The sequence below is a fragment of the Mytilus californianus genome, unplaced genomic scaffold (assembly GCF_021869535.1).
Source record: "Mytilus californianus isolate M0D057914Y unplaced genomic scaffold, xbMytCali1.0.p SCAF_3, whole genome shotgun sequence".
NCBI lineage: Eukaryota > Metazoa > Mollusca > Bivalvia > Mytilida > Mytilidae > Mytilus > Mytilus californianus.
Window position 1 is genome coordinate 49,568,590 of NW_026262679.1, and position 8,856 is coordinate 49,577,445.

The window sequence follows — 8,856 nt, forward strand, 5'->3', positions numbered from 1 at the left end:
GTTAACAAATGTTTTCCAGGTACACAAATAAAATTTTATAACGTGAAAAGTAAATCCTGAGATAGAATTTTATCCTTCAAGGGGAGACTAGTACAATAAAAAGCAAGAATGTTTCTTTCAGTGGGAGATAACTCACTATTATGCAATTAGAATACAGAATTTAAAAAAAAATTTAGGTTGGCAATTTAACAGATTTGTAAAATATATAATTTGTGTCAATTCTAATTCCTTTTTAGGTTATATTAGTGCCAATGTTTTCATGAATGGGGAGTAAGACTTGGTGGTATAATATTTCTAATATACAAGTAGGTATATAATTCCTCTATTTAAACAAAGGAGAAGGTCTGGTAAGGGTTCGTTTTGGCCTAATAATGAAGTACATCTAATGAAAGATTTTTGACATTTTTTAAACACGCAAGTGTCTACTTCAGTCGATTCAATTAGTGTATGTAAAAGATTTGGACTGATTTGGTCATAAAAGACGCTCAAATAGAGGCTTAAATACGAAAAATCTATCAAATAATCCATAAAATGTCACTTTTCAGATGGTTTTTGTCTAAAATGAAAGTGGCCGCATTCGTGTTCAGTCTCAACCTTTATATATGTAATGTATTATCATCAAATACAACATATATTTAAATATTAAGACAGAACACAAATGCGGCCACTTCAATTTTAGACAAAACCACCGTAAAATTAGCACAAATGCTAAAATTGTGAAGATTTCAGTAATATTGCATGAATTTCTGATGTTATTACTTCATGCATGTGCATTGTATTGTCAAAATCAGCCCATATTAATGGAACAGAAGTATTCTTCTTTGCAATAAATAGCTAAAAGTTTACATTTAAACAAATTTGTAAAAATGCTATATTTTGGGGCCAAAAAGGGGTCTTACCAGGCCTACTCCTTTTATTTTTATAAAATAAGTTTAAAGGAAATAAAATGTGCTCAAGGCTTAAAGTTGTAAGAGGTAAATATGTTGTTTTTTTTCTTGACTAAATGTTCTAAAGATTTGAATTGGTTACATGGATGTCATTGTAAAGTCTTAATTTTTGTATGCAGACTTTGGCAAAACCATGAAATGAAGTACCCACAAAAATACAATTGTTCCTTAATATAAAATAAATTGGTGCCCAAGAAAATAAAGAAATCCACAATAATATGCAAGCAATATAATTGTACTTAAAACTATGTTCATATTTGTGAGGTCATTAAAATCCGTTTTTCCCTGGAAATTTACATATTCATCTGCATTTTTCTATAAGTAATTGGGGAAAATATGACCTGATTTAGATTGTTTGAAATTCAGTTGAATTTTAATCATTTCTGTTCAAAATGTATACATCAGATTGTTTTGGTTAGCCACCAACTTCTGATAATTTGACACACACATTAATTTCGGAAATAATGATTATATCATTAAACCGTCTTCATTACTGATTGAAATATAGATTTAAAATGAAAATAAGTTAATGATATATAGTAAAAAAGAGCAATTGAGCAATGATGATGGCTGCCATTAATGCCAGTTTTTCTTTATAGATATTTTGAAAGAAAAGAAAAATTAAAGTAGCAAATTTTTTAAGTTTTATATTTGGTTCAATATTTTTGAACTTATTTTGTTTTTGTTTCAGATACCAGCCCCAGGATATTTACGTCAGGACAGGTAACATATGGTCCGAGTACACAGTTATCGTCCTTTGATTTTCGTTGTCCACGAATATAGTCCCTAGTGTGGACAGTGTGTTACTTGCCAATTTTTTTTATACCCCTTCCAAATTTATTTCTTCATGTTTTATGCCTCAAATAGCAAGTAGGGGGATAAAATTACACTGTAAAAAAATTCGATTCATGAATTTTAAAATAAAGTAGTGATTTGGTCCAGCTGGAAAAGGTTAAAAATTAGCATTTCGGAAGCTGTCAAAAGATTTCAAGACCCCCTTAACATAAAATTATCCATATTTTGAGTTAGAGCTGATGAAGTTTTCTATAATTTTGATATAATTTGTCCCAAAAGTAGTACAACACACTGTAAAAATATTATTGAGAAAGCGCAGGTGGGATTTTTTTTATTTCCATTTATTGTCTAAAAGAAATGCACTACGAAATAACTGTGTACTCGGACCTAAGAGGTGAAATCAGTAAATATAGAATTTGTACTTTGGCAACTTCCCTGAATGATTTAATGGTGTCAATTTGTCAAATAGCATGAAACTAAAGGATTTAAACTTTTATTTGATAGAAATTCTGCAAAAATGACCAATTTTGGCATTATATGGTCAAAATAAGCATTTCATAGCTTTTTCAATTTTGATGCTAAAGTGGCATTCTGACTTTCTGTCTGACAGGTTTTCATTTGTCAATATTTGTGTTGCTATGCTTTAATCCAGTTGTTTTACTCATTTGTGGACTCTGAATCTACAGAAAAGAAGATTATCTCAGACAATATGTGCAAAATGTGTTGTATAAATGACCCTCGTCTAACGCCCTGTTTGGATCAAGTTAAATGTGAGGAGCTTGGTACATAAAAGTTGAAGTCCATAATAAAGACCTCACTAAATTTGTATAAAAAACACTTTACAATGTCTTTTGTACCTGTTTCATTTCACATAATATCTTTCTTTTCTTCTGTAGGATAGAAAGTGATTCAAATATAAGCCTGTTGAGACTAAAATTGCATGCAAGTTTTTCACTAAAAAGTGAAAAATCTTTGTATCAGACCATACTGTCTGCAAAAAAAGTTGAATGCAAGAGTCTTTTTGTGCTCAGAATTATTGTATCATGTCACCTGAGTATAGAAATGATGAAAAAGACACAAATGTTTATTTTCTATAGCTTCAGTATGCATTTTTTAATGTAAACATGTACTACGGCCTAAATTGACCCTTAATTATTTTCAGTGTTACTTGGCCTAAGACCCTTTTAAACTAATATGATAAGCTATTTGTAATTTTTCTTTCCATTTAAAGTACATTAAATACATACATAAGGATTCTTTATAACCAAAAAACTTCACAAATTTAAAATTGCTGGAAAATATTACATCTTCATGTAAGCACCCCCTTCATTGGAAAACCTCCATTTTTAGGCACAGGCTCATATAAATTTGACTTTGGAATAATTATGCTAAGTTTGATAAATCAAATGAGTTTTTTATTGCTTTCAATACATGATATATTATATATAAAGGCATTTAAAAAGTATTTTTTTGCAATATTTTGATTTTTAAAGCCCCAAATGTTGATAGTTGAAATTTTTCAATTTTAATGTCAAATTTTAACAAGCAATGTTGAATATAGAATTTATCATACTGTCTATAATATGAATCCTATTGCCATGAAACTTTGTAAGCAGTCTCATAATTTATTAAGCATAGGTCATACCAAGTTTTATTAAGATTGGTCAATTTTTTCTATCCTATTAGGTCCGAGTACACAGTTATCGTTCTTTGATTTTCGTTGTCCACGAATATAGTCCCTAGTCTGGACAGTGTGTTACTTGCCAATTTTTTTTTATACCCCTTCCAAATTTATTTCTTCATGTTTTATGCCTCAAATAGCAAGTAGGGGGATAAAATTACACTGTAAAAAAATTCGATTCATGAATTTTAAAATAAAGTAGTGATTTGGTCCAGCTGGAAAAGGTTAAAAATTAGCATTTCGGAAGCTGTCAAAAGATTTCAAGACCCCCTTAACATAAAATTATCCATATTTTGAGTTGGAGCTGATGAAGTTTTCTATAATTTTGATATGATTTGTCCCAAAAGTAGTACAACACACTGTAAAAATATTATTGAGAAAGCGCAGGTGGGATTTTTTTTATTTCCATTTATTGTCTAAAAGAAATGCACTACGAAATAACTGTGTACTCGGACCATATGCATCGGAAAGTTAAAGTATTTTTTTTTTTTATTTATTAATAGTTGTCTGATAGATATTAAAATAATTTGAATATGTATAACAGATAGACAGGAGCCCAGAGAGAAATATAAAACATCACATTAATTTCTGAATTAATTATAACAGCAAATAGTCTCTTAACATTTGGAAATAATGATTATATAAAAAAAACGTCTTCATTACTGATTGAAATACAGGAATAAAATGAAAATAAGTTAATGATATATAGTCAAAAAGAGCAATTGACCAATGATGATGGCTACCAGAGTATAGAACTTTTTGATAGGTTACCTACTCTGTGGTAGGACATTCTAGTACTCTGTGATGAAAGAAAAACTGAAAGAAGTAAAATTATGTAAGCTTACAATCGGTGCAATTTGTAGATTAATTGTTTTATTGGTTTTTTTTGAGAGTCATCTCATCTGTTTAAAATTTACCTGTTTGTTGCCTAAAAAGTTTATTAGCTATTCATGAGAAGCAAACTTCAAAGGCAGTGACACACCTGTCAATTCAAAGGAACACAGCATGACTCCCTATAACTTCAGATAGGGCAGCATGGCAGCAAAACAAGTTGGAACTGACAGTAGTGACCAGGCAACATAATACTTGGGGGAATAAAAATAATTTAATTTATAAATCCAGACAATAAAATTTCAAGATTAAATCTTTAGTCGACCTGTTCATGGAGTTATTGATGTTTAAAGATGATTTTTACCATGTTTTTTTAGTTTTTGCCTATTATCTAGAAAAAATTACCACCAGGACAAGATCTAAAATATGTCAACGTGACTGAATGTGTCAAGTAACACTTTATAGAGTTATTGCCCTTTCGTGATGATTTTAATCAAGAAGTGGTTATTGTTGAAGATGATGTTGAGCAACACAGGCTCTAAAGAGCCTCTGTTTGAACTATTTTGATTGACCTAAGCATTTTACTTTCAGGTTAGCATTAATTACTGCTTGTCATTATGGATTGAAGTTTAGAATGATCATTGAATCCGACTTTTAAGGTAAGAACCATTGCATAGATTTATAAACTTGTTGATTAAAGATTATGTAAACGCCTTTGAATTTTGTTATTTTACATGTGACATTTTGTTGCAGAAGCCAGGCATAGCAGTTCACATTACTTTGCTATAGGCTTCAAAATTTAGGGTTCAGTATTATCAGGTTAAAAAGTTTTCAAACATCAATAACTTTGTCAAACTTTGAAGTAATTGTACATACGAAGAATCAACAGCAAAATTTTGAAATTCAAATATAAAAAAAAATATTCATCAATTGAAGGAACAATACACTAATTCACAAATGTATGTAGGTATGAGTAAATTATTATTGTTGTTTGGTCATAAGTTGAATATTTTTCTATATTTTAATTCTTTGATTAGTTTTGTTATCTTTTGACAACACTCATTGTTGCATATAAAATCAGAGAAGTGAAATTTTCATCAATTTTTATTTAACTTGGAAATCACAGTACTTCATTGCAACAGATGTAATAAATAAACTTTTTTTCACAGTTTTCACTAAGATAATTTTAAGGTTAAAGTTTTACAGATCAAACATTTATTTTTTATTTTCCACATTCAAACTACCAAGAAAGAGTTATTTCATTAGTTTGATACATGTATATGGTTTCTAGTAACATGAATAAAATGTTATAACATTTGAAAAGTAAATTCTGAGATAGATTTCATCTTCAGGGGGGAGACTAGTACAACAAACAGCAAGAATGTGTCATTCAATGGGAGATAACTCATAGATTATTGAAAAAAAAAAATGTTGAAACAAAATCAAAACATGTTTTGTATTTCCGGCTTTAATAGATATTAAACTGGTTTTAATGCTATGCTTAATCTTAAGTTGGAAAACTAATTTTTTGGCTAACAATTTAACACTTTTGTAAAATATATAATTTGTTAATTTTAATTCCTTTTTTAGGTTATTGCAGTGACTGTTTTCAAGGATGGAGAGTAAAACTTGGTGGTCTGATACGGCTATATATTAGTAAGTATATAATTCCTCTCTTAAAAACAAATTTATTTTCATCTTAAAATAAAAATTGATAGGAATGTAATGTGCATAAGGCTTGAAAGTTTTAAAGAGTTTAGTCAGAAGTTCTTTTTGTCTACCGTGCACCACAGGGGATATATGGTTATGGTCTTTGTCCAAGTGTCGTAAACACATCAATAAAGTATGTTCGCTCTTTTTTTTTTTTTTTTTTAACTTTTTGTCAGATAATCGGAATCCTCTCGTTTTATCCATGAAGTGCCGTTACAATTTTGCCTGCTTTCACCCCTACTTATCTTTTCATAATTTTATTACATATTGTTTGAAAATCTTAAAATCCTTGTTATTTTTTCATAGTTCTAATTTGCAATAAAATAAATAAATGGAGAAGATGATGCCCCTGGTTGCATAAAACATTATAAAGGGACAAACAGTAAAAGTGATGTCACCCAAATTAGAAATTGATCTGAGTTTTGCGGTAATAAGCATTGGGATAAGTCTACTAACATTTGGTTGAGGCACACTTAAGTTCAAAGACAGAAATGAAAAATTCAGCAATTTTTCCATTTGTAAAGGGGCATAACTTTTGAACAGTAAAAGTGATGCCACTTAAATTCAAAGCTGATCAGAGTTTTGTGGTAATTGTGTATAAGTTTCAAAACAGTTGGTTGAGGCAAACTAAAGTTAAGAACGATACCCACTTTTGGGACGTACATACAGACGTACAAGGGTAACACTTAATGCCCCCTCCACTTTGGTGCTGGCATAAAAATTAAACTATATGTTAACAACAAACAGAAACAAAAATTCTTTTTAAATCACATACTATTGCCTTCATTTTGATACTAATTTTCAAAACCTACCTGAATTAAGATATGATCAATTGCCATGATTGCCGTTAGAATTAAGGCAAAATAAAAATATATATGTGGTTCTGGTTACCAGACCGACCCTAGTACTTTTTTTTTTAATTCTGTTAAATAAATTTTGAACGATCCCATTTTATGGAATGTGAATTTCTAAAATTAAATTCACAGACTTCTGTCATATGAATTTCCAATAAAAGTATCCACTACGGCTAAAAATGCAACAATTTCTTAACAGAATGCAACAAAATTGTAACATGTCTTTTTATTTTACAACCAAACACATCGAAAATGGCAAACTTCCAGGAGGGGCGTGTACATTACCAGAATCAGACTCAGTGAACACAAGATTTTTTGCCAGATTTTGACATTCAAAAAAAAAAAAAAACAAAGTTGACCTACAGACCCAATTTTTTTGGAGGATGTAACTGGAACTATGAATATATTTTTATTAGGCCTAAGTTTTTTTTTTTATTATGTAGATGAAAATTTGGATCCTTTTGGCTGGAAAGATTGTCAGGAACCTGAAGAAACTGAATCCACATTAAACATATGTACAAAAACAGGTAAATATATATCTGTACATAGTAGGGATGTCATCGAGTATTCAAGTATCGCTCTGTAGTACCCAGTATTAAATACCAAAACATTACTCGACTTATTGGTTTCCTGTTTGAATATTGCTGTCTTCTTGTTTTTTTAGTATTTTGACGCTATCTGATCAATCAAATAATTTTTTTCAAAATTTAACACGTTAAGGTATGGGGGAAATTTGGATTCAGAATATTTTTTTTTGTCATCTGCTTGACCACAATATTTTTTTTCATCAAATTGAGGATCAGAATATGTTTTTAGGCAAAAACCATAACCCCCCCTTTGAAGTTAAATGGTTTTTCCCTTAATGTATTTTAAGGAAAGATGGGGATACTTTTAACCACAACAAAAGTACCCCCAATTTTTACTAATTCTAAATGTTTATGTATTTTTGTCTCGCCTTGACGGAGTAAAAAAGCGAAACATAGGTATGCTGTTTCCGGCGTCGGCGGTGGCTGTGGCGTCAACAATGTATTAGTTTGTGATAAGGTCTAGTTCATGGTGAACCACTAGTGGTAGGTCAATGATATTTGGTATGCAGTTGTATTAGCATTGGCACATCTCATTACCATGGAGATTATTTGGCCTCGCCCCCTCAGTCAAGGTCTAATGACTTTGAAACTTTTCATAGTTTACATGTATTAGTTTGTGATTAGGTGATTAGGTCAATTTATGGGGAACCACTAGTGGTAGGTCAATGATATTTGGTATGCAGTTGTATAAGCATTGGCATATCTCATTTCCATGGAGATTATTTGGCTCCGCCCCCTTTGTCATGGTCTATAGACTTTGAAAATTTTGCTAAGTTAACATGTATTAGTTTGTGATTAGGTTAGTTCAAGGGGAACCATTAGTGGTAGGCCAATGTTAGTTGGTGTTCAGTTGTATAAGCATTAGCACATCTCATTTCCATGGAGAATATTTGGCACCGCCCCCTCAGTCATGGTCTATTTACTTTGAAACTTTTGCTTAGTTTACATGTATTAGTTTGTGATTAGATCAGTTTAAGATGAACTGCTAATGTTAAGTCAATGATATTTGGTATGCAAATTTATTGGCATTTGCAAGTATCGTTTCCATGGAGATTATATAGCCCCACCCCTGATCATGGTTCATTGACTTTGAAACTTTTACATAGTTTACAAGTTAATGTTTGTTTAGGTTTGTTTAAAGGGAACGACTTATAATAAGTCAATGGTATTTGGTATGCAGTTGTATTACTATTAGCATTGGCACATCTCATTTCCATGGAGATTTTTTAGCCATGTACCTTCAGTCATGGTTTAATGACTTTGAATATTTGCACAACTTACATGTTAAAGTATTGCTATTTTAATTTCAACATTTGCATTATCAAAATTACAAAAAGGCGAGACATATCTCTGTGATAACAGTTTATTCAAGAGATTGCAAGAAAATACCTGCATGCCCCATTACATCCTAGTTGAGTGCCCATGTGTGCTCTTATATAAAAGTACATGTA

At 30.6% G+C, this 8,856-nt stretch overlaps 1 long non-coding RNA gene across 1 annotated transcript; it reads left to right on the forward strand.

The window, feature by feature from the left end:
* Positions 1–239: 239 nt before the first annotated feature.
* On the forward strand, positions 240–7,339 carry LOC127734796 (uncharacterized). Its single transcript, XR_007997762.1, has 5 exons — positions 240–305; positions 1,639–1,670; positions 4,846–4,913; positions 5,845–5,910; positions 7,262–7,339. It is a non-coding gene; the product is annotated as an uncharacterized LOC127734796 (long non-coding RNA).
* The last annotated feature ends 1,517 nt before the right edge of the window (positions 7,340–8,856 follow it).